Source organism: Dasypus novemcinctus, chromosome 16 (assembly GCF_030445035.2).
Source record: "Dasypus novemcinctus isolate mDasNov1 chromosome 16, mDasNov1.1.hap2, whole genome shotgun sequence".
NCBI classification, from domain to species: domain Eukaryota; kingdom Metazoa; phylum Chordata; class Mammalia; order Cingulata; family Dasypodidae; genus Dasypus; species Dasypus novemcinctus.
This window is the reverse complement of record NC_080688.1, coordinates 74,325,140-74,352,401: the sequence shown is the minus strand read 5'-3', so window position 1 is coordinate 74,352,401 and position 27,262 is coordinate 74,325,140. Positions and strand designations below refer to the sequence as shown.

Genomic DNA, 27,262 nt, shown 5'->3' with positions numbered 1-27,262 from the left:
GCTGGCCCCTCTCCCTCACCGGGGACCCCTCGTTCCTCCAGATTCGTCAGGGCAGTGGGCGCTGGAGGGCTGTCTTTCTACACAGGCTGATCAATTACCTCCTGAGCACCTGATGAAACGAGACCATCTCTGGATCTTTAGTGGTAGAAAATATCACTCACCTTTGGTTTCTTGGTTTTTTTAACTGGTTAAAAAACTACTGCTGTTATGACTGGTCCAATGGGTAAATCTTTCTCCTGGGTGGGTGTTTGATTTGACAACGTAACTCATTTTCTCCCTTCATCAGTTTCCATTTCTATCCTTAGGCTTGAGGTTTGTTACTAACTTGGCATGAAAGAGCTCTTGCCTTATTTTGAGAATTTAGAGTAAGGATTAGCTATGCAATATTACAAATCCTGCATACTGAATTAGGTAGGTAAAACACAATAGAGAAAGGCTTGCAAAGCTTAACTCTTTGGCACAGAAGCAGTAAATTTAGAAGTTTAATCTAGGGTATATTTTTCTCCTCAATTCCCTTGGTTAGTTACTTTTAGGTTTTAGAGGTGGCTTTGGAGAATTAATGTGATTCTAGGATTCTTCTGGGTAGCTTGAAAAAATATAGTCCCTACATGCTTATAAGAGCAATATCTAGGGTATTTCTAGCCTGAATATATATTATGAGGAATTGCTGGTGCCTAGTGTTATGCTCTGCATTTTTAAAAAAAATCAATTTAATCTTCTTGTGTTTTCTTCTTTTCCATGAACACAGGCCAATTTGTGATTAATACAGTAAAGTCAACACGCTTGGCATGTCTTAGATCTAATACGACTTGGAGCTCTTGGGCAATTGCTGCACAGGAGAGCTTTCTGTGTGTTGATCAAAGTGTTCATTATCTTGCCCCTAGCCACATGTGGCTGTTGAACACCTGAAATGTGGCCAGCACCACTGAGAAACTGAATTTAAGTTTGGACAGCCCCACGTGGCCGGTGGCTACCGTGTAGGATGGCTCCGTGGTCTAGAGTAGTCTTACCTGAAACAGCTTGTAACTCAGGCTGCTGAGGACCTGGTGGATGAACCGAGAAGCAGATGGAGCTGTGCAACCGCACCCAGCCCCCCTCCCTGGGAGGCCAAGTAGCTAGCCTTAGTTCCTAGAACGTAAATCCTTTAATGCTGAAGGCACTTCTGAGGCGCTCTATTACCCTGAAGATCAAGTCTAGGCTCCTTAATGCTCTGCCTCTCAGCTTTCCCCATCACGCTCCAACCTCCCATCGAAATTGAAAGACTTATGATTCCAAGAACAGACTGCGTGCCTTCCACCTCCATACCTTTGCAAATACTGTGCCCTGTACCTGGACTCCTGGAATGCCCTTTCCCCTCCCATCACCTGGCTGACTCCTAATGACCTTTAGGTCTCACTTTAGATTTCAGTTCCTGCAGCACCTTCTCTGGGAAAAGCTTTCTTGACCCTTCCTAGGACAGCTAGATGTCCTTTTTGGTATGTTTACTAGGTGGATCCCCATTTTATCACCTACCACTCTTTACTGAAATTCCGTTATTTAGATACAAGTTTCTTCTACTGCAACAAAGCTTTACAAGCCTCTTCTCCTGCAGCAAAACTTCTCAAAGTGCCATTCTGGGTCAGCTAAATTCTCAGAACCCAGACCAGACCTACTGAGTCAGAAATTCTGAAGCAAAATGGTAGATTTCCTTGTTTATGGTATTTGGCCACATATGCTAATCTCCAGTTAAATATCTTTGATTTGTCCTTTGTTTAGGATCGGTGGGTATAAGGAACATTTCTCTCTTGCCTAATGCCTTCCCTATGTCCCACCCCTGGGAGCAAACTTTTGAAGGTATTCTTTAAACGAGAGAAGACAGAAAAAGAAAAGAGAAAATTTAATATTGAAAAGAGTCTCATCAACTTAGGGAATTTAGTACCAGAAGAGAGCCGGAGCATCTTCTAGCAAAGCCCCAGGCATCTTGCCCCGTCCCCATTCCAGGCTTGCTAGGTCTGAGTTCAGTAGGCAATCAGTCCTTGCCACAGTATCCCACGGGATTCTGGTGTGTGCTCAGGTGTAGGACCCCTGACCTGGTGGAGAACCCCCACGCTGGAGGAGATCCTGAGCCCAGCAGGGTGTGACCTGCCTACAGCCCCGCGGTTGGTGGCGGCTTACCGGACCAGAGTAAGGACTCTCTCCACTTCTCCAGATTACCTGAGGACCTGCGGGGAGGCCACTGATTTTTTTTTTTAAATTTCTGTTGTAATATGTCCAACCCAAAATGTCCCATTTCAACTATTTTCATGTGTACCATCCAGTGACATCAATTACATTTACAATGTTGTGCCACCATCACAACCCTCCATTACCAAAACTTTCTCCTCACCCCAAACAGAAACTGTATCCATTAAGCAATAAGTTCCCTTTACTTTCTACATCCCACCTCCTAACCCCTGGTAACCTCTAACCTGCTTTTGTCTCCTACAAATTTAGATTTTCCATATAAGTGAAATCATACGGTATTTGACCTTTTGTATCTGGCTTATTTCATTCAACATGATGTCTTCAAAGTTCATCCTTTCTAATGTCTGAATAATACTTCATTGTGTGTGTAGGCCACGCTTTCTTTACCCATTCATCTGTTGATGAACACTTGGGTTGCTTCCACCTTTTGGGGGTTGTGAACAGAGGCCATTGCTTTTTTTTTTTTTTTTCAGACCATTGCATTTTAACCTAAAAATTGCTCAAAACAGAGATGGCAAGATAGTTTCCTCAGCAGTTAAAAAATTAAAACCTTCAGATTATTCAGTCTGCCCCTTTGATAGTCCTGGTCTTCTATGTTTTCTTGTTTTGAGAAAGTGCTTTTTAGCAAACTGCCCATCCGTGAAGGTGAAGACGTTTTTATGACCTCTTCAGCACTTTTAGTAATAAAGGTGCTCAATGACTACTGATCCTAGAACATGTTATTCCAGTTAGACACTCTGATCCTTTCAAATGCTCTCTTTTGGACAAAAGCAATTTTTAATTATAGAGGAGGAGTTCAATTAGATTGATGAATTAAATGCAGAATTAGAGTGTGTGAATCATCTCTAGTTCTGTTAGGTGCATTTCCCTGGTGAGTAACAACGTTTGGGGGTTTAAACTTGGTTCTCACTTTCTGTCACACCTTGGTAGACAAAGGCTGGCCGGGGGAGCAGGGGCCGGAGGCACCTGTCCTGCTACCCCACGGTGGGCTGCTGGGCCAGGGCCTTCCCCCTGCTGGGCCTGGACTGAGGCTGAAGCTCCTCGGGTGTCTCACCAACCCGAGCTTTACCCCACAGTGCTTGTGTTTATGAAATAATTCCCTAAGACCTTAAAAACATCACAGTATTACTGGGATGAATTCACCCATGGCTCTCTTCCGTGTATACTTCCTTGCGCTAACCTGTGGGGAGGCCTCACGTTCTTTTTCCCTTCACTTTCACCCCTCACTTTGTATTTATGCGTTTATTTTTTTAGGAGGTAGCGAGATTGAACCCATGACCTCCTACATGGGAAGAAGGCTCTCAACCCATGAGCCACATCTGCTCCCCATGTTCTTGTTGTCTTTAAGGTTTAATTATTAACTTTTTTTTTCCCAATTATCCTTCCCTCCCCCAGATAGTCCTCTCATCTGTCTGCTCATTGTTTGCTCGCCTCTTCCAGGAGGCACCAAAACCAAGCCCGGCACCTCTCACATGGCGGGGGAGTGTCCAACAGCCTGAGGCACATCTGCTCCCCTCAGGCTGCAGGATCTGCTGGCTTGTGGCATCTGCTCGTTTAGGCATCTGCTTGTTGCAGTGGTGCGGAGTTGAGCTCGTTGTGGCAGGTGCAGCCTCTGCTAATCTTCTTTAGAAGGCACTGGGACCTGAACCCTTGACTTCCCACGTGGTAGGCAGGTACCCAACGGGTTGAGCCACGTCTGTTTCCCACCCATTTATTTTAATTGGGTTGTTGTTTGTTCTTGATGTGTTATAGGATTTCTTTATATATATTCTGGATATTAAGCTCATTGGACATGTGGTTTCCAAATATTTTCTCCCATTGTATAGGTTGTCATTTTACTTTTATGATGAAGTCTTTCGATGCACAAAATTAAAGTTTTTAATATTAATGAAGTCTCATTTATCTATTTGTTCTTTTTTTGCATGCTTTTTGTGTAAAGTCTAAGAAACCAGTGCCTAACAAAAGGTCCCAAAGATGCTTCCCTATGTTTTATTCTAGGAGTTTACAGTTTTGGTTCATGTATTTAAATCTTTGATCCTTTTGAGTTGATTTTTGTATATGGTGTGAGGAGGGGTCCACTTCCATTCTTCTGCATATGGATATCCAGTTTTCCCAGCACCATTTGTTGAAGAGACTGTCTTTCCCCTTTAAGTATACTTGGCTCTCTTGTCAAAATCTGATGGCAGGAGAGCAGTTGTAATTCAGTGGTTTGAGTGCCTGCTTCCCATGTATGAGGGCCCAGGTTCAATCCCCAGTACCTCCTAAAAAGAAAAAAAAACAATTTGTCTTAGATGTGAGGGTTTATTGCTGAACTCTCACTCCAGGCCCATTGGTCTGTCTATCCTTTTTCCAGTACCATGCTGTTTTCCTAATACTGTAGCTGTGCAATAAGTTTTGACATCAGGAAGTATGAGTACTCCAACTTTGTTCTTCTTTTTCAAGATGTTTTTAGCTTTTTGGGGTCCCTTCCCCTTCCATATAAACTTGATGATTGGTTTTTCTGTTTCTGCAAAGAAGCTGTTGGAATTTTGATTGGGCTTGCATTGAATCAGTAAACCACTTTGGGAGGAATTGACATCTTAAAAATATTTAGTCTTTCAGTCCATGAACACAGCATGTCTGTCCATTTATTTAGGTCTCCTTTAATTTCTTTTAGCAAAGTTTCATAGCTTTCCATGTACATGTCCTTTACATTCTTGGTTAAATTTATTCTTAAGGGAAGCGGACTTGGCCCAATGGATAGGGCATCCGTCTACCACATGGGAGGTCCACGGTTCAAACCCCGGGCCTCCTTGACCCGTGTGGAGCTGGCCCATGCGCAGTGCTGATGTGCGCAAGGAGTGCTGCCCCACGCAGGGGTGTCCCCATGTAGGGGAGCCCCACGTGCAAGGAGTGCACCCCATAAGGAGAGCTGCCCAGCGCGAAAGAAAGTGCAGCCTGCCCAGGAATGGGGTCGCACACACGGAGAGCTGACACAACAAGATGACGCAACAAAAAGAAACACAGATTCCCAGTGCCGCTGATAAGGATAGAAGCTGTCACAGAAGAACACACAGGAAATGGACACAGAGAGCAGACAACTGGGGGGAGGGGAAGGGCAGAGAAATAAATAAAAATAAATTTAAAAATCTAAAAAAAAAATTTATTCTTAAATATTTAATTCTTTTAGTTGCTATTATAAAATGGAGTTTTTTCTTGTTTTCTTCTCCATATTGTTCATTACTAGTGTATACAAGCACTACTGATTTTTGCATGGTGAACTTGTGCCCTGCCACTTTGCTGAATTCATTTGTTAGTTGTAGTAGCTTTCTTATGGATTTTTGAGATTTTCGGTTTATAGGATCATGTCATTAGCAAATGCGGCGGGGGGGTGGGGGGGTGTTGCTTCTTCCTCTCCAATTTGAATGCCTCTTATTTCTTTTTCTTGCCTAATTGTTCTTGCTAGAAATTCCGGGGCAATGTTAAATAACAGTGGTTATTTTGGGGCATCTTTTTCCTTCTCCTGATCTTAGAAGGAAAGCTTGCGGTCTTTCACTATTGAGTGTGATGTTAGCTGTGGGTTTTCCACACATTATGTAATGTGGCGTATTACATTAATTGATTTTCTTATGTCAGATCACCATTGCATACCTGGGATACATCCTACTTGATAATGATGTGTTATTTTTCTAATGCACTGTTGAATTCTGTTTGCTAATATTTTGTTGAGGATTTTTTCATCTATCTTCATAAGGTATATTTGACTGTAATTTTCTTGTGCTTTTGTTATCTAGCTCTGGTATGAGAGTGATGCTGGTCTCATAGAATCAGTTAGGAAGTGTTCCTTCCTCTTCAATTTTTTGGAAGAGTTTAAGCAGGGTTGGTGTTAATTTTTCTTAAAATGTTTGGTTAAATTCGCCAGTGAAGCCATCTGGTCCTCATCTTTTCTTTGCTGGGGGAATTTTGATTGCTGATCGAATCTCTCTGCTTCTCATTGGTCTGTTGAGATCTATTTCTTCTTTTTTTTTTTATGAAGTTGTCTGTGTGTGTATTTGTGGGTAATTATTTAGTATTTTGCTGATTACAAAAGTAATATATGCTCAAAGAAGAAAACTTTGAAAATGCCTGAAATGACAAAGTAAATTAATTCCAAAAAGTATCCAGAAGTAAGCACAGTTCTATTACCTAATGAGGGAGAGCCTGGGAATTCACCCATTAAGCTGTCATGGCTGGATCCTCGGAGAGCATGGAGACTCCAGTGTGCCTGCATGGTGTGGAGTGAATGTTGCTAGGGGTCTCTCTGAAAAATCTATACCCTGATTTAGGCATTGATACAGATAAGGAACAGGAGAAAGAGGTTCACAAACAGGTGGTTGACAGCACTTATGAGGCAATCAAACCGAAACGCTACACCTTCCTGGTCAGTTGGGCTGTCAGTGGCTGTGGCAGATTTAGCAGAAAGTATAATAAAGAATCTTAGGTGAGTACATCCAATTTCCACCATGATTAAGGGTCTGTATGGAATAAAAGACATCTTCCTTAGCATTCCTTGAATCATGAAACAATGGAATCTCAAACATTGTCAAGATGACTCTGACTCCTGAAGAAAAGGCCCTTTGAAGAAGAGTGCAGATACAGTTTGGGGGATCCAAAAAGTGTGGCAATTTTCAATTCTCCTAGTATACCACTTTATTGTCTAGGCTACAACAGGATTTTAGTTGGGGTGTATGTATGTGACGTCCTTTTTAAAATCTGATCTGTGACTAAAGCAATAATATTAAGATAACCTAGGAAAAACATCAGTTTCTAAAATAGGAAAAGCTCATTAAACCCTACACCTATATCCTGATGCTGGAGATGATACTTACTTATTAGTATAAAATAGTTCCTCTCTGAGGCACCAGTGCCAATGTTGCACATGCTACAGTTGCCTTTCCAACCAGAAGACTGTATAGTTTGTGTTATACCTTCTGGTTCTTCATTTAATATGCCTAGTCCAACTTCTTTCCACCCAATCAATTACATCCTGGCTCCAATTTGTAAATCCAAAATTGCATGTCTTATGCATAACTGTTCTAAAGGATCTTATTTTGTGTACCAGATGAATCAGTGTACATTGCCATGTAGTGAAAAAAAAAATCTACCTATAAACAGTGCAACCAACTATCCAAGTGTCATACCATCTGTACTGGTTTGAGTCTTATATGGATTCCAGAAAATTATGTTCTTAAGCTAACTCTTTTGGTTAGATTCAGGTTAGAAACCCTTTGATTTCAATAGACTCAGGTAAGGGATCTTGATGAGATCACTTTTGATTGGACTATGTCAGTAAGGCATGACTCAGGATGTGTCTCTGCCCTTCTGCTGGGTCTTAGATAAACTGAATACACATAGAAAGACACACGGAAATGGGAGCTCTGCTATTTTGACCTGGCCCTGTGAGAGAAAGGACTCCAGGTTCTGCAGCTGTAGAAAAGACAAACCTGGAGAGGCTCAAGGAGACAAGTCCCAGGGAGAGATGGCTGATCATGCATGGCTCCGGGAGAGAGATTGGCAGACCTGTCATCTTGCCTCATCATGATATGGCAGGACTCAAGGATCTGCTAGCAGCTGCTCTTTGATGAGAGAGCATCTCTGATGATGCCTTGATTTGGACATTTTCACAGCCTTAGAATGGTAAGCTTTTACCTCACATAAACTCCCTTTATAAAAGCCAACCCAGTTCTGATACTTTTGCATTGGCAACCTTTGGCAAACTAAGACACCACCTAAAACACCAACTAAACCAGGAACAGTGGGGAAACAAAGCAAAACAAAACAAAACAAAACATTTGACAACCTTCATGGCTCATTTAAACTTCAGTTTAGTCATTCATATGAAAGATCTCTAATGTGGAATGTTCATTTAGAAAGAATTCCTACTTGGATTCCAGTGTTCCATATCCAAAACACAAAAGACCTTTTTCAGTATGTCACACATTTTACCTCTGTTCATTGGTAGTCTTCTTTTAAGGGCTTCCTAATTTTACTTTTGCATTATCAATTTTGTACATTTCACTTCTTATAGTATATTCTCAGGTAAGGCAGGTTGATATCTGTATAACCACCCATATGGGCAAAGATAATAAACTAGGACCCTTACAGGGTCAAGGTAATGAAAAGAAATTGCAAGATCAGAACAGCATCTGAGACCCTTCATGTTGGCTGCCATCTGCATTGAAGTTCATCTGCCCTTCTAGATGATTCTGTGCATTATTATCTGAATGTCTAGCATGAGGATCATTATTAAAGACTATTATGCCAGGTATCGCTTTTTTCTCCCCAAAAGTACTGAATAGCTGAGAACAGTTTTTAAAAATCTGATTGCTGATCTACAGAGCAAGATTAAAAAATTAAGCCCAGATGTGGAGGTCATTTCCTGAAAGTGAATTTCTGTCATCAGAGTGGCTCCCTCTCTGCCCTTGCTGGTGAGCTGAGATGGGGCCCACACAAGGCCAGCCAGTGTCCCTCCTCTTGGTGGCCACAAAAGTGAGTCAGGGCTGCTCCACTGAACCCCTTGCTGCCACCCGGGTTACTCCTGGGCAAGGCTGTGGGGGCGACAGTGGCAGACCCTGAGCGTGCCCATCGATTCGATTCGCTCTGTCCCCTCCTGCCGAGCATCCAGGCTGAGGGCCACAGTCGCCACCACCCTTAATTCGTTTCAGGAATTCAGATTGATTGGATGTTAGTCTCTTTATTCTTAATTTTCTGTTTTTCACCTTTTTCCTGTCTCTGGGAATATTTCTCAAATTTATCTCAGTTTTTCCATAGAATGTTTTATTAATGCTGTCATATTTCCCAATCCCAAGGAATCCTTATTTCTTTATTATAGCATCCCTCCTTGTTTCACGGTTGTGATATTTTTCTCTCTGAAACATTCATTGTTAGAGAACTGATGCTCACTGGGACATGGAGACTGACAATTGCAGGCAGAAAATTTATTGGGAAGCTCTCCCAACTGAGGGGGTCTACGGAATAGACTTCAGCCTACCTATTTCTTCTTGAGTGAGTGTTGGTAGTTTGTATGTTTCTAGGAATTTGTTCTCATTTCATCTAGGTTGTCTAATTTTCTTGGTGTACCAGATTCACTTTTAGTCATTGTATTAGTCAGCCAAAGGGGTGCTGATGCAAAATACCAAAAATTGGTTGGTTTTTATAAAGGGTATTTATTTGGGGTAGGAGCTTACAGATACCAGGCCATAAAGCATAAGTTACTTCCCTCATCAAAGTCTATTTGGAGCAAGATGGCTGCCTATGTCTGAGAGGGTTCAGGCTTCCTGGGTTCCTACGTTCCTGGGGCTTGCTTTTCTCTGGGTTCAAAGTTCCTTCCTTCCTGGAGCTGGCTTCTCTGTCCTCTCCATGCTGACTTGACAAGGCGCCAGTTTAAGTCTTTGGCATCAAACTCCAAAATCAAAACTCCATCATTAAAAGCCCTCAACTCTGTTCTTCACCATGCCTTTTATCTCCATACCCCACCCAGGGGTGGGGACTCAATGCCCTAATCATAACTCAATCATGCCCAAGTACAGATCAGATTACAAGCATAATCCAATATTTCTTTTTGGAATTCATCAATTATATCGAACTGCTACAGTCATGAATGACAATAAGTGTAGAAATGTTCTAGATTAAAGGACATGACAACTAAAAGTCATGCCTGACCCTAGACTGGATCTCTACTTGAGGAAAAATACTATAAAAGACATGATTGGGCTTCTGCCTACCATATGGGAGGACCTGGGTTTGATCCCTGGGACCTCCTGGTAAAAAAGGCATGCCTATGCGGTGAGCCAGTGCCCACACAAGTGAGTTGCACAGCAAGATGATGGCAAAACAAAAGAGAGACGAAGGGGAGAGTGAAGGCAAGGTGCAACAGAAACTAGGAACCGAGGTGGCGCAAGTGACAAGGAACCTCTCTTCACATCAGAGGTCCCCAGGATTGAATCCCGGTGAATCCTAGAGGAGAAAAACGAGAAGAAAAGACAAAAAGAGAAACAGACACAGAAGATCACACAGCGACTGGACACAGACAGCAAAAAACAGCAGCAGCAGGGAGACGGAAGGAAAAAAAAGACATTATTGAGTTGAGGACAAAATGAGCAGATTAGATAACATGTTAATGTTATTTTTAATGTTAAATTCTCTAAAGTTGACAAAATTTTGGTTATGTCAGAGACTAAACTATGTAAGAGAAAGTAAGAGAATACCCCTGAAATATTTGATAAAGGGTCATGATATAACTACATAACTTATCTTCAAATAGGAAAAAAGAAAATAAATGTCCCTCCCTAACCATTTAGGGATACATAGTTATGTATACATATGCACACATACACACATACACACACAAACATGAGTTAAGGATAAAACAGGGTAAAATGTTAACAACAGGTGAGTCTGAATAAAGAGTATATTTTTTAAAAATTCCTAGATATGGACATTGTCTGTGGTTGCACAGGTATTTTTTTCTTTTAGCTTTCTAAGAAGTTTATGGTGCCAAATGATGGTTGTCTTGCCCTAGTATTGCCAGGTTTCTCAATTTAAGAAAACTTGGAAATCTAGATTTTATGTGAAATCAACAGATTTTTTAAAAAATTTAATTTATTTATCCCCCCCCCCCCCGTTCCCCTCCTCCCACCCTGCTGTTTTTGCTGTCTGTGTTGTCTTCTCTTCTCATTTTCTCTCCTCTAGGATTTACCGGGATTTGATCCTGGAGACCTCTGATGGGGAGAGAGGTTCCCTGTCACTTGCACCACCTCAGTTCCTGGTTTCTGCTGTGCTTCGCTTTGACTCTCCCCTTGTCTCTCTTCTGATTCAGCATCATCTTGCTGCATGACTCACTTGTGTGGGGCACTGGCTCACCACGTGGGCACTAGCGTGGGCTCTGGCTTGCTGTGCAGGCATGCTCTCTCTTCTTCTTTCTCACCAGGAGGCCCTGGGGATTGAACCCAGGTCCTCCCATATGGTAGGTGGAAGCGCTATCACTTGAGCCACATCTACTTCCCTGAACAGATTTTTTAATGCAACCAATTAAAATGTAAACAAACAAAACACTCTTTGGTTGCATTGAGCAGCCTGTTTGTGGTCTTCTCTAGCTCCCACCGATGTTGGGGAGATCACAAGAGGAGGTGCAGGCTGGGGCAGGGGCGGGCTGGGACCAGAGCCCAGTGCCCGGGCACTCGAGAATCAGTGGCCTCTGTCTATTCTGGGCAGTGGGTATAATTGGAATAATACTGCTGTGACTGCAGAGAACGTGAGAGAATACAGGCAGATTTGTTGTTCACAAGGCTTGGAGAGGATTATAATATTGACCACTTCCACCCATTTCTTAAACAGTTAAAAGTTAAAAACTCCCTTTGGGAGCTTGCCTGGGTAAACAGGTGAGGCCGAGCAGCTGACCGGAGAGGGACGCCGGCCTGGGAGCTGGAGATAATGAATAAATCAATCATTAAACTTGTAAATAAAAACGAACTTGATTCATCGGTCGATGTGAAATTGCTATAACCATAGGAAATTTTATCATGAATTTTTCCCTTGTTAGGAAAAAATGTAGATTTATTCTCTGTTGCAATCTTTCCTTCCTCAAATGTTGATATGGTTATAGACTGCATCAACTTTGATATTTCAATAGGATGGTTTCATGAGAAAAGTTCCATAAAGCAATTCAGATGGAAGCTGAACATGTGAACGTAAGACTGTACTGCGCTCTGGCCTCTCCAGGGTCCGTTGACAAACTGTTGGTAAACGCCCCAGCCTGTTTCCAGCAGGGCCATATAGCGTGTCTCTTGTTGGCAAGATAGAAACCGAGTATTGCGGCTGAGGTGTCGGGTGTAGAGACAGTTTCTATTTCTGAAAAATAACACTTTTCTTTTTCTGGAAAAAAAGCCCACTTTTGTTATTAGACAAAGGTACCGACTCTAATGCTTTGTGCAGGTCGTGTTTAAACATTAGAGTCTGGGTTTGTGTGGCGTGTTTCCCTTCCTCAGGAGGTCTGAAATAGGAGGTAATGAATACCCCCGGGCTGCTTTGTTCTGCGCGGGGTGGAGTGAAATATTTAAGGTCTCTCTCGGCTAGGGTGACATTTTCCTGCGGCCCCAGCACAGGAGGTGACGCGCCAGGTATTCCCCTCCCTATCAATGATTCAGCAAGTGAAGACGAATTTGAGCCCCAGCGTGCGCCTGTGGGGACTTCTCAGCTCTTGGCTGAGGTGTCAGTTGGGACGCCTCTCTTCTTTCCCCTCATGTTCAGTCCTCTCACGGAAGAGCACCAGCAGCCAGCGGGCACTGCCCCTCCTCCGTGCCAGGCCGTGTTCAGGGAGCTTTCCAGATGTCCGCGCGTCTCATCCTCCAGCACCCGCAAGAAGCAGGCATTGCTGTTTTTCCGTCTTCACGGATGAGGTGTCCGAGGAAGTGGGGTGTTACTTCAGGGGCTTCCCTGAGGGCGCACACTACGTCCAGGTGGGGGGTGGGAGAGCATGGCACGGGCACCTGGGGCACGGGCACTTCCTTCCGGCTCCAGCCTATGGCAACCAGCGCTCTGACCTTGGGCAAGTCCACGCACCCTTTCTCAGCCCCTCGGTTTGCTCGTCCTTGAAATGGGGGTACCACACTTTACTCACTTTTAGAGGAAGAGTTCAATGAGATAAAAGGTGGAGAAAGTATTTGAGCTAAAGATGATCCTTCAAAGAAAAAAAAATTGTACTACACACAACAGACAAGTAATAGGAAGGGCTCCTAAAGTACCAAAGAGCAACTACACCTCCTCAGATACCAGGCAGATAAATTAGGGGCAGCCCTCATTTACAGAGTGTTGCAATTTTCTATAACGTTTTCACTCTATGAACTACTCAGGTATTTCCTTTTTACAAGGACCTCCTTTTAACTATCGGTGAAAAGACGTTACTTAAGATGTGAGTTACTTAATATCTATGTCCTGAAAATGGGCCAAAAGCTACAGAGAGCAGTGGCCCCTTCAGAGCCTGCAGTATGAGCTAATACACATCTGTCACACACTTTGATTCCCTATATGCTAATATAGTCATCTCTTTTAAGGTTAGTTTTCTCTTACATTTAAAAATTATTATTATTTAAGGAAAATTGCAAACATAGATAGAAGTATAAAGAGTATTATAATGAGCTCCCCTGCTACCCATGGCTGTTATTGCTTCACCTCTACCTCCGTCCACTTCCTTCCTCCCCAGGGTTATTTCAAAGAAAATCTCAGCCAGTGCATCTTTCCCTTAAAGCTGGTTATGAAATTTGTTTCACTTGTTCGTATCATGTAAAGATTGTTTGCTCAGCAGACTTTGAGGAAAGCAAAAATCTGCGTTGAAGGAGTTGGGTTGCTAATTATAACTCTTCCCCTGATAAAACAAGAATAGTCGTGTTTCTTTTTTCTTTTGAGGGAGGGGGGGAGTTCTTTAAGTGAGCCACTCTCTTGTGGTCCTGAAGTCATCATCAAGGAAGTATTTGGTGCTTTCAGGGATCCTGGCTCTTTGCAACCTGACTTGGGGAATGGGAGACAGTGTGGTCCAAGGGAAAGGATGTAGAATTGGCAATCAGACAGTAAGCTCTAGTTCCAGTGCCTCTACCGATTATATGTTCTGAGAACCTAGACACGACATTGAACTCTGAGCTTGATTCTTCCTCTCTGAAGTTCCTTTTTGTAGTTCTTTATTAAAGCCCTTCTGCATGTCAAATACTTTTCTGCATCACAGAGATATAGCAGAGAATTAAATGAAAATTATCTACTTTTCAATAATAGTGGAACTATCAAGTAGGTTAATGGAATGTGAAAACCTTTTGCAACCTCTCAAGTATGAATATACTTCATATTGTAAAGATACGATATAAAGGTTACTATTTCATTTTCTTACTCTGTTTTTTACTTAAAAACTCGAATTCCCAAGTACTCTTGGCTTATAATAATAAGCTACTTAAAGTTTATCGAGCAAGAAAATATCATCACTCATTGTATAGCTATGTGTCTTGCTGCATTTCTGATGAAATGCATCACAGAAATTCCTCACTCAGTGAATATCTGAGTCCCAAAAACTGTGCACTCTGCTAAGGGCTATACATGGGATCATGGTTAATATTTGCAAGGAAACTGTAAGGCAACTCTTACCCTCATTTTATAAGTGAGGGGGTGGAGGGGGAGCAAGGATATTTTGCCCAAAGTCCTGTGTCAAGTGGTAGAGCTGGAATTTTAGCCCCAGAAGGTCTGTTTGTCTTCAGACAGGAGCTCTTAACCATTTCTTGATTCTGCACCATTTGGTCAAGTAGATTAATCAGGCTTAGACCTGCGCCTGTGGCAAAAGGCAAAGGATGGTATAGATAGTAAGTTATTGGAGTGCAAATGAGAAAGTGATTGCACACAAATTTGAGAATCTGGGAAAGGAATGACTAAGTGTCTTTTTGCCCTTGTGAGGGTCCCAGTGTATGGGCAGAGGTTGGCTAGTGAGTGGGGAGGAGCCTGGCTGTGCAACGCACAGGCAGTAGATACAGCTTCTGCAAGTTCTAATGTGTATGTGAAGCCCTAATAATTTCCACAACGTGGAACACCACAGAAGCAATCTGTCAGCAGCTTATTTTTTTCTTTTTAGGAGGTAGCAGGGATTAAACCTAGAACTTTGTACATGCTCAACCACTGAACTACATCCACTCCCCATGTCAATAGCTTTTATTTTTATTTTTTTATTTCTCTTCCCTCCCCCTCAGTTGTCTGCTCTCTGTGTCCATTTGCTGTGTGTTCTTCTGTGATTGCTTCTATCCTTATCAGTGGCACGGGAAACTGTGGTGTTTTTTTTTTGCATCAGCTCTCCGTGTGTGTGGCGCCACTCCTGGGCAGGCTGCACTTTCTTTCGCGCTGGGCGGCTCTCCTTACGGGGCACACTCCTTGTGTGTGGGGCTCCCCTATGCGGGTGACACCCCTGTATGGCAGGGCACTCCTTGGGCGCATCAGCACTGCACATGGGCCAGCTCCACACGGGTCAAGGAGGCCCGGGGTTTGAGCCGCAGACCTCCCATGTGGTAGGTGGATGCCCTATCCATTGGGCCAAGTCTGCTTCCTGTCAATAGCTTTTGAAGCTACCTTGGATAATTTCACAGATCTCCATATTTCCTAGAACAGCCATTTCTTTTAATCATTGATCCTGATTTCAGAATATTTTGACCATAATTGTATTTTGTGCTTGTTCTTAACAATAAAATTTAAGTCCCATTAAAAATTATTCCTCTTTTCTTGATGGCCTAAATAACTAAAGTTAAACCATGACTACTATTCATAATATTTAAACCCTCACATGCTATATGCAAACTTTTACTGACTTGGCTATATCTGGGTTAGTATATCACTGTTTTTGGTGCACTGGGTCTGGATTTTGTTTGGAAAACTAAGATACAAATTCACAAGGGGCAGATTTCAAGGATACGTTGCCATGAATCTATGAATATCTACTCGCATTTGTCTTTTTTAAAATTTTTACTTTATTCTGTTTAAGCTTTCTGATCTAAAATTATTAGGTTACATGATTTGAATATTTTTATAGGTCTAAAGATATGATTTTTTAAAAATGGCATTTAAAATATTTTGTCAGATTGCTTTCTATTATAAATTACATATGGATTTGCCAATTTCACTTTTGTTAGAAACTGGACATTTGGATATTGTTGTTGTTTTTAATTTGTGCTTAATTCAATAAGTTTAAAATATTACTTAAAAACAAATTCTAGGATGGAGGGAAAAAGAGGGCATGGACTCTGAGTATGGTTGAGGTGGCAGCCAATGGTGAGCCCAGGGACTGACTGGTTAGGTGAGCCAGGCTGATTTGGAGGTGGCTTGTTTTGTGGCTGAAACACCAACTTTGGGTCTTGAGTGTAGGATGGATGTGACAAGAGAGTGTATGTGTAACATCTCTGAAATAGTTAAAGGGATGGCATATGTAAATTCAGAGCACAGTCATTTTCAGTGTGCTTTTGAAAAGTGCTTTGAAAATGTTTTCATTAGTTCCAGGTATCAAAAGTAAAGTTCAAGTCCATGTGGCATTTAAAGACTTTTACATTGTTTTTCTTGGGTTGTGTGGTCTGCCAGCACTTTTGACTTATTCCTGGCTGGGTTGTGCTGATTTATGAACTGTTGAAACCCTGTTTATTCTTAACACTCTTCTCTTTATTCTTAGACTAATTTTGGCTTTCTTTCTTTCTTTCTTTCTTTTTTTAAAGAACTCTGCAAAATCAGGAGAATTAATGGGACCAAATAAAATTCAGACCGGTTAGTTTTGCTATTTGTTTGGAATTTATCACTGGCATTGATTTACCAGTGGGTGGTAGAAGGTTTGCTTTACCAGTGGGTGGAAAGGGAGGCAGATGGAGTGACAGGAAATGGGGTTCCCCTGGACAACTCCAGCCAGAGCCTGCTTTCCCCCTCAGACCCCACAGGCGACAAATAAAAGAACAAGCTCCCTGACTCAACTCATAGTTGTTTAGTGTGCCTTCACCTAAATCAAGTTATTTCAGGGTAATTTTTCATGTTAGTCACATGTTTAGTATTAGGAAAGTTTACTGTAATATTAGTAATCCTATGGTAAAAGTTATAACTAATATTAGAATAATGATAGGGTTAAAGAAGTGACTTTGTTTTATTGTTAGAGTCCAATTACTATCAGGGAGGTCATTTTCACTTTACCGGGATGATCTTCCATGTCTGGATCTGTGAGAGGGAATGCGGATGGGTGAAAAATATCGAAACATATTAGTAAGTTGTTTTAAATTTTATTTCACTTCCAATTTTTTTTTTAATCCCCTTACACCACATGCCTTTGTGGGGAAGGGGAAGATGTTGCTAAATCCAGCCCTCATCACAATGTGCCCCTGATGCCAGAAAGGTACACAGAGATTTTAAAGGGAAGCAATTATCGATTGTTAGGAGAAAAATGTCACAGAAGAAAAAGTTCTTGAATGGAAGGGCCATGTTTTTCAAGCAATGAAAAAGAAAGCTTATTTAATAGGCACTTCGTAAAAATCCCCAAACCTTTTGCAGAGTATTTTAATAAATGTTGGTTTACTTTTATGCCTTTATTTTATCCTCTTACCATGCAAATGAGAAGAGGTGCTCCTCAGTCTGCACAGCTGCTTAAATAAAGCCTGCTGTGGCAGCTTCCCTTTGTGAGCTGCCTCTCCTTATTTGCATTAAAACCAGTTGTTATTTCGTCAGGTTATTCCTTGTAAGTAACCTAATTACGCCACACGTACACACCCACACAGAGCGAGTTTTGCCTTGAGGTAATTAGAAGAGGGAAAGGAAAACCTGGTCCTTTAGATCTTAATTATACAATTTATATCAAGAGCTAGACACTTTTCCTTTTGTGTTCACAGTCAAAGTAGAAGGTGAGTCCTGAATTTATAGACATAGAATAACAAGTTTACTGACTATAATATCTTTTGTTTGTAGGAGCTAAGGATTTAAAAGATCCTCTCTAATTTTAAAACCATACATTGATGCAGTGTGATATGCCATCAGCGCGAATGCTTGTGAGGGAGACACTAGCCAGCCAGCAGGGTTGTGCCTTGAAAATTTGACATCCAGGCGGTGGACTTGGCCCAGTGGTTAGGACGTCCGTCTACCACGTGGGAGGTCCACGGTTCAAACCCCGGGCCTCCTTGACCCGTGTGGAGCTGGCCCATGCGTAGTGCTGATGTGTGCAAGGAGTGCCCTGCCACGCAGGGGTGTCCCCCGCGTAGGGGAGCCCCACGCACAAGGAGTGCGCCCCGTAAGGAGAGCTGCCCAGTGCGAAAGAAAGTGCAGCCTGCCCAGGAATGGCGCTGCACACACGGAGAGCTGACCCAACAAAATGATGCAACAAAAAGAAACACAGATTCCCATGCCTCTGACAACAACAGAAGCGGACAAAGAAGAAGATGTAGCAAATAGACACGGAGAACAGACAACTGGGGTGGGGGGGGGAAAGGGAGAGAAATAAATAAATCATTAAAAAAAAAAAAAAAGAAAATTTGACATCCAGTGTGGGTCATTTGCTAACACGCCTGCCTCTATATGGCAAAATTATTTTCAGTAACAATCATTGAAATGAAATGAATAATAGTAATGACCAGAAACTCAACCAGTGACATTTTCTTCTTTTGAACTTCTGTTCATTTTGAATCTTTGGAGCTAAGTAGGAAATCACTATATGTTTCACTGTTTTCCATTTTAAATACAAACAAAAACTCCAAGTGGTCATGCAGGCTGAAGGAGTTGAATGAAGCGTTCGGTTTTTTGGTTGGTAGTTTTAAAGTTTATTTCACTCTCCTGTTTCTTTTCATTACAATCACTTTGTTTGACATTGTTTATCAAATCTACTGAATAATCACAGAAATATGTAATATCAGGAGGTCAGAGACACTGTACTGGAAGCAAGCTTGAACAAATCCCATAAACTTACTCCTGCTCCGAGCACATGCAGCTGAGGCTGTGTATAACTGGGAGTTCTCAGAATTAGCTTCCATAGAATTCAATGTTTATTAAAAGATAAGCAATAATAAATGTGCTCACTTGAAACTACTTATATCTTATTAAAACTGAACTGTATATGGGAACCTCATATTTTTTTAATGTAACATTTAAAAGAAAATAAAGAAAATTATTTAAAAAATAAAATAAAATAAAATAAAATATGAACCCTAATGTAAACCAAAATGGAAAACAAAACAAAACAAAACTGAACTGTCACTAGAGCACAAAGATTTGGGGGGGAAGACATTATCACCAACCATGTCCATTCATGGCAATAATAAAATAATAAAAATCATACCACTTTCAGGTGGCTTTATTATTTTTTTTAATTCTCTACAGAGGCTGTACTTCCTTATTGCCTGCAAGCTGGGTGGGCCCCACCCACCACCCTTTGTAGGTCCCTGTCTGGCTGTGGGATCTTGGACAAGCCACCAAATCTCTCATCCTTAGTTCCCTGGTGTATGAAAAAGAGGAGGACAGTTATCAGGTCTTGTTTTTCAAGTCGTAATTTTTCACATTAAAAAATCCGTAGTATTCTATACTCAGGTTTAGAGGATCTGGCGGCTCGGCTGCCCTGTCCCACTGCCCCGAGAGGTCTGTTAAGGAGCCCTGCCAAGGAGCCCCTTTTGAGAACCACGAGAGCAGCCCGTGTCAGGACACGGTGGGGTGAGAGCAGAAGGCACGAAACCAAGCAGCTTTAGGGCTTTTCCTTCTCAGTGTAGACAGGGTAAAAGACACTTTGCAGAAGGGCAGAAATCCGGAGTCCAGGTGAGAGTGGGGAAAATGCTCTCCCAACGGTGAGCACATCTTGCTAGTCATGACCTCTGGTTCTGCTCTTCCCCAGCCCCTCAGTGTCCACGAAAGTCAAAGCCTTGAGTGAAGAGATGAGAGGGTGTCCCACTGCCCGGGCATCCACTCTTGCTCCAAAATAATGTAACTGCATGTCTCTTTATTTGTCATGTTATTTGTTTCTGCAGCCATAACCTGGAATAAGTATTAAAATAGCTTCTATAGCATCCCCCACAGTGGTGTGATAAGGCACAATTAAGACGGTGGGTGTGCTAAAAGCATGGACTTTCGACAAAGAATTATATCCCAATTGCCACCTATATATGTATTTCCTTGGGAATGTCAGTTTCCACCTCTATAAAATGGAGATAATAATTTGACCATCCACAGATGGAATAAGATAATGCATGCCAAGTACTTAGCACAGTGCCTGATATACAGGATGTGTGTTCAACTCTCTGTAAATGTTTAGTACCGTCGTCTCAGGAAAACACAAAAATATCACCGCGAGTCCTTAAAATATTAGATAGGGAGGAGACACTTAGAGACACTCTTGTTTATTGAGCTCTTCAAAGCCTGAAGCCGGCAGAGATGGTTAGAACTGCTTTCTGTCTATAGGAAATTCTGAAGATCTTTCAAGCCAAATACAAGTATTTCCAAGGGACATATAAAATATTAGCCCCATGTTTGCGGCATGATCTTGGTCTAAAACTTCGAGTATGAACTCCGCTGTTCTGGAAGAGTGGGTAATCTAAGATGAGTCCTCCAAGATTACTTTAAATATAGCAGAGGAGACAGAGATTATTTAGCAGATGAGACCCTCCTCCCTTAGACTTCTGGGACCTGGAATTTGTGACGGTGTTAATTTCCAGGTGGAATGGGAAGGAGGCTGTGCTGGCTGGCCATAGACTTTCATGAAATCACCGGCAGTATCCAGGGAAGATATTAAGGAGGTGTCCCGATCATGTGTCAATTGCACATAGAGTCACATATATTGAAACATATTTACGTAGAGATACTTGGAAAATTTGAAACATATTTATATATAACAAGGGCTTTGGAAGCGTTTTAGGAGGATTTGTTTTGTGTTTTCAGTTGAAGAAACAGAAGCGTTGGATACAGGTCACCAAGGAAAGCTTGGGTGGGGTGAGGGGCCACTTTTTAAAAACGGCCTCTGTGAAGTGCCTCTGTAGTCCTTGGGCACGCAGCGCTGGGGCACTCAGCACTGAGGGTGAGTGTGGAGCTCCTCATTAGCCCACAGCGTCGATCAGTGAGGGCTCCTGGAGGGAAAGACCATGAGGGCTGGGTTTCAGGGCCCGGGTGATCCCGGGACAGGGAGCTTCCATTCACCAGCGCGGGGCGGCGTGAAGGGCGGCGTGAAGGACGGTGTGAAGGGCAGAAAGCAGCGAGGTTCTGGGCTCCTGTCCTGACCTGCAAACCATCCCTTCTCTGAGCCCGGAGGCCGCCTCGGGTTCAAACTATCCTCCTGTCTCGCTACTGTTTTTGCTTTTGTTGTCATTTGCAGAAGTGATCGAAAGATAGTGAAGAACACAGTGGGTGGGGTATTTCGAGCCTAATCCTCAGACCCTGATATAACATTTCCCCTCCCTTTGAACAAATCCTAAGAGATCAGAGGTTGGCTGAGCCCTTGGCTCTCCCACTGACTCCCTTTCACCCTGACTGAGTCACCTAACCCTCCAAGAGCATGGGCGTAGCGACACCTCCCTGAGTGGCTAGTTGGGTGGATTTCTTGAAATGGCGTGTGTCCAGCATCCAGCATGGGCCCTGCCCATGAGCAGGCTGCCCGATAGTCTTTGGTTAGAGGGGGTGGGGTGGTATTACCAACTGTTGATTATTTTAGAAAGGAAAAGCACACATAGGGTCTCTTCTTTCGGGTAAACATTCTCTTCCAAAAGGCACACATGTATCGTTTTCCATGTTGCAGGAAGAGGGCACAGGTCTGAATTCTGCCTTTTTCCTGTTTAATATCGTATTTTAAACCTTTCCTATGTCATTTTTAGTGGCTACACTAAAATCAGAACTCCTAAAACCATTATCCTGTCAGACTTTCTGGCGATTTCTTTGCCTCTTTTTTATAGCCAACAATGACAATTAAAAAAAATATATCACTTGTCAGATATTTCTATTGGAAATGTCTCTGTAAATGAGATGATTAGGTCAAATATTAAAAATACCTCTAGGGTTCTTGGTTCATAAAATGAAGCTCTATTGTTTTCAATGAGGAATATACCAATGCCCATGTTACCAGACTTCCCACGTGAATTCATTCAGACTCAGCAGCATTTGAAGTAGTCACTGAGTATGGTCAACTTAGTAGGTATAAAATGGTGACCTTTGTTTTCTTCAGTTTGCGTTCCTTTGATTACCTGTCAGAGTAATCTTTCCCTATATGTTTACTGTCCCTTTTTATTTACCACATATGCCCCTTCTACCTTATTTTTTGTCAAATAAGCAGTTCCTATTTAATCTGGTTGGGGCTATAAATTGTCTCTTGGTATATTGAAAACTTTACAGTTTATGTTTGATTCTAGAATATCTTTCTGTAGTGCAATCTTTATGTTAAATGTATCCATCCATCAAGAAGTTGGTGATTCTTGCAACAATAAAATTAATTCAACTCCACAGACTTGTTCTGGGCAGGATTTTTGTTACCTGGAAATTGTATTTCCAGGTGGCTATTGATCACAAAGCCTCTGATTTTATATTATGTAAACATGTATACAACCCCAAAACCTAACCATAGAGGCAATAAGAATGGAGTAAAAATGAGACCATTGTCCCTAACAAGTAAGGATGAGGCTTGAAGGAAACAAGAACAATGCTTTTCTCCCAGCAGCTTTCATTATTTATTCTACAAGTACATGTGGATACAGGCCGATTCTCCAAAATAAACATTTGGGGGAATTCTGGCATTATTCTCATCTGGGAACAAGTTCTAGTCTTTTGTTTACTTCTTTTCTTAGTTTTCCAGACAAAGGAATGGCGGCCCCACCCCATCTTAATTTTAAACACATTTTTCTCGTCACCACCACCCTAATGCAGGCTCTTATTTCTTCTTGCTTCAGCTAGAGCCACACATCCAGGGTTGTTGCCAAATGCGGTAATAAGACCAAAACTACTTAGTTTTACAGTTGAAAAAGCTATGCCGGGAGATGCTTAAGTGTCCAGGTGGCCTGTGAGTGGCCCCCCCGCTGCAGGACACCCCCTTCAGGTCCCCCCCACTCTCCTGTCACTGTCACACTAATCTTCCCGCAGCCCAGGGCTGATCATATTCCTTTCCTTTGCAGACACATTCTGCAGTTCCTTCCGCTCCTCAGAATCAAGTCTTAGGGGTAGGGGAAAAGGACTTCAACCAACCTTGGGCCAGCTACTCTCTTGCACCCCCTAAATCTGTCAGCTGGATGGGATACCTTGCCTTTCCATGATCATGCAGCTGAGGCTTTACTCCAGCCATTCCTCCGTCCTGAAAATCATCCTCCCCTCCACCCTGACTTCTCACTCACCTTTATGACTCCCATATCACACAACTCAATATCGTTTTTATCAATATCAGTTATAGCAATCGTTATTGATATAGTGTACTTACTCTCAAGTGACACAGACTGAGAAGCGATATTACCTTTATTTTCACTTTCAGTAATATTTTTAACAATTTTAATTGCAATTGGACAAAAATGAAATTTTTCTTCATATAGTTTTAACAGTCACAAGTATTTTACTTTTAAAACCTGTGAACTGGCTAATGGACAATCTTTTAATCATCCGGTATATTAAGCTTTAAAGTTTAACATTTAGCAAAATTTTGCTTCACAAACTAACTTTTTTAGAATGACAGGAAATATGTACAATTAGAATCTGTGTTTAGACAGATGTCCTTTTCCCTTCCTCAGAAGAAGAGCTTTAAAAAGTACAGTATGAAAATTTTAGATATGAAGGCGCTGCATAACTTTTCATCATATGACTAATGTCTTGCTTAGCAGCAAGAGTAAAATATTCTACTTAATTTAATGGAACATAAGAAATTTTTTGAGGAAGGACATAGTTCTCACCAAAGAAAAAGAATCTTTTGGTCCATCTAGTTAATGGATTCCTCTCCAAGATTTCACTTCAAAAATTTACTTGGAAAAGCTATCTCAAGTGTATCAACCACAAATATTCCTTATCTTACTCTGCATGAGTATCAAGGGTTGTGGAAAAGAGTACTACAAGAGTGAAAAATATGTATTTCCAAAACAGTAACTCATCTATTATATTAAACCTAAATATACCTTTTGAAATACACTGTTTTTATATAAATGTGGCCAATAACAAATGCTCTATCAAAGCAATTTTTAAAAAAATTTTAAAAAAGTATTTGAGCCATTATAATCTCCTATTCATAAATTTAGGAAATTGTGTTATTTGCTTTTTGTTGTTTTTTAAAGATTTATTTATTTCTCCCCCGCCCTTTGTCTGCTTTCTGTGTCCATCTGCTGTGCGTTCTTCTGTGTCTGCTTGTCTTTTCTTTCTGTGGCACCAGGGACTAATCCTGGGACTTTCTGGAGTGGGAGAGAGGCAGTCATTCTCTTGAGCCACCTCAGCTCCCTGGTCTGCTGTTTCTCTCATTGTCTCTCCTCTGTGACTCTTTTTGTTGTATCATCTTGCTGTGCCAGCTAGCTGCATGAGCCAGCTCGCCACGCAGGTTAGTTTGCCTTCACCAGGAGGCCCCGGGAATCGAACCCTGGGCCTCCCATATGGTAGATGGGAACTCAGTTGCTTGAGCCACATTCACTTCCTGTATTTGCTTTTGATATATTGAACTCCTGAGCATTAAAGATTCAGGAAGTGCTGTGATGTCCTAAACTATGTTATAGAAACAAAAGCCATATCCAGGGGCCTTTATAAGGAATTAACCACTTTTGTTACCATCTTAGACTCCAAACCAAAAGTTGTCCAACATTATGTGAACTGCCATAGTAGCCACTGAGGCTTCAGGGTGGCCTGGAAAATCAGATCCTAAAATTCTTGGTTGCATGTAGTTGATGTCTAACTCCCCTTTTAAGGACATATGAAAAAAAAAAAACGGAATTTTGCTTAAAGTAAATCACACTATTGTTTTCATGGGAAGAAACATTTTAGTTGAAGTGAACTATGTTCTTTTCAGACCAGGAAAATAGTGATCTACAAGATTATTGTCCAAGAAGAAAGACATCTAACCTAGTCTAATGATTCTTGTTTTTCTTTTTAAGTTTTTAATCACACTAGAGAGCAGAGAAAATAATGTATGTATGTGTTTTAATCAGATTGGTTTCAGAACAAATAAAATAGCACAGAGAAAAAATTACTTAAAAATAGTTGTATTTATATTCCACAATTTGCTCAAATAGTGGTTGTTTTTTTTTAGTAAACTTTCTACAGGATGTTTTTAAAACAAATTCTTCACATTGTGTCTTGAATATGTACTTAATGGAATTTCAGGGAAATGGTTCTGTGTGTTTCATAGCTTAATTTGTACTAAAGGGATGGCAGGTGGTCACATGCAGTCCATATGGGTTTCTAACATGACATTTAGTGAGATTTCTGACATGGACCATCCCTTTGAATGCTGAAGGCAATACATCTGTTGAAAGAAGTAGGTTTGGATTACTGTTCTCTGCATCTTCCAGTTTTCCAGTGTTATCTTCCCGATTAATGTGGAATCTTGTGACTCTGGGATTAGATGCTTAGAAAAGTCTAGTTTTACTGGCAGATTTTCTCCTAATTCTGTCTCAGTATATTCATTATTTACATAATAGCCACCTCTAATAAATTCTTGACCTCGCGTTCTGGATTAGGCGCATTAGCCTGAAATACAACATCTGACTTTCTGCAGGAACAAGACCTGCTACAGCAGAGTCAAAAATTTGGTCATATTCTTCACTTTCTGCAGAGCCCACACACATAGTTTTCCATCCCAAGTCTTTTATTTTCTAGTCTACTTTCGTCTTTTAAGTGCAGGGCGTATTCTATGTCTGTTTGCATGTGGAGTTATTTTAATTAGATTTCAACACGTTCTTGGAGAAGGTCTTCTTAGAAGCGTGATTAAGTCCTGGAAATTACTTAAGTATTTTACACATTTCTGCTCTGTAATGTTCCTTTCTAGGTTAGAAATGCTTTTCTTCCTTCAGACAGGTCCTCTTTGCACTGGAAGGTGGTCTCCAACCTGAAGGGGTTGTAGAAAGGAGAAAGGGTATCCAGCACCACCTCGTTGTTGCTCTGAACCCTGGTCATATAGGCGGGGGGAGGCGGGGGGAGTCCAGCGTGCAGCTGTTCTGGAGAGGGCAGACCCCCGCCCCAGTGTGTGCACACTTGCCTTGAAAAACTTCTTTTTCTCTCTCTTTATTTATTACGGGAGCACTTTACAGTGTTTTGCAGCTTTCTTGTTTCCAGGAAGCATTTTAAATTTTACAGCTCTTCTGTGTAGGTTCCCAGAGTGCCCAAAGCTTGATTTTGATTGTCTGGTTTGTGGGGCTGCTGGTGCTCCAGGCGTGGAAGGGGGAAAGTGGCTGAGGTGTGGAGGGGGCAGCAGGCACCTGTGCTCCTTGGACAGAGCTTGAATTCCAGTCTGAATTCCTGGTGCATTCACTGTGCCGAACCTAGCTCAGCACCCAGACGCGTGCTGAGAGGACCTGAATCCAGCCTGGGTATTTCCACCATGAGCAAAATAACCTGGGATAAGGTCCTGAACCACCTAGGCTTTCTCATGGGTAGAATGGCAATGATAGTACCTGGACACACACTCAAAAAAATGACATGACAGTTGAGTGAGGCAAGGTATGTGAAAATACCTAGTAAACTGTAAGGGGCTGCCTAATGTGAACTGGAAGTCATCATTGTTACTAGGATATGTTGGGAAGCCCATGACCCGGTTAGACCGTGTCATCAAGAAATCCTTTATACTTTGTCCAGGAATATGGAAAAAATCTGTCCGTCTCTGAAAGGTCAAGGTTTCCAGGTTTTCTTGCCCCTTCTCAATGGTAGTCATTGAAGTTGTGCTGTAGGAGGTGGTAGCCAGGTTTCCGTTGTGTCACAGGCTCTCCAGGCTAGACTATCTGAGGGACAGGAGAAGCAGAGGACCCAGAGAAGCATTTTCTATTGTGAATAAAGATCTAGCAAAATTGTCCCCATAGAGGTGATTGCTGCTTGTTTTTGTTAGCTGTTTCAGGTTTCCTAGGCCTTAGTTTAGGAGGATATTTTTTTTTAAAAATGTAACCTTGTGCTAGGAACTGTAATTATGTTATTTCTATAACAGTATAAAGTTTGAATTTAATCTAGGTCTTAGATACGCTTTATTGCCATTGCCTCATGAGATTCTTGGTGTAATTGCAACTGTAATCAGGCTTGTCAGATTTTACTTAAAAATATTTTGAAGGTGGCAGACATGGCCCAGTAGTTAGGGCCTCCGTCTACCACATGGGAGGTCCGCAGTTCAAACCCCGGGCCTCCTTGACCCGTGTGGAGCTGGCCCATGCGCAGTGCTGATGCGCGCAAGGAGTGCCCTGCCACGCAGGGGTGTCCCCGCTTAGGGAGCCCCACGCGCAAGGAGTGTGCCCCATAGGGAGAGCCGTCCAGCATGAAAGACAGCGCAGCTTGCCCAGGAATGGTGCCACACACACGGAGAACTGACACAAGATGATGCAACAAAAAGAAACACAGATTCCCATGCCGCTGACAACAACAG

The 27,262-nt window shown here is 41.9% G+C and overlaps 1 protein-coding gene and 1 pseudogene across 2 annotated transcripts in view; one reads left to right on the top strand and one right to left on the bottom strand.

Annotated features, from left to right (window-relative positions):
• ATP8B1 (ATPase phospholipid transporting 8B1) overlaps window positions 1-27,262 on the top strand; it is a 142,390-nt gene that overhangs the window by 30,190 nt on the left and 84,938 nt on the right. The window lies entirely within an intron of this gene.
• On the bottom strand, window positions 25,076-25,812 carry LOC101414537 (histone chaperone ASF1-like; annotated as a pseudogene).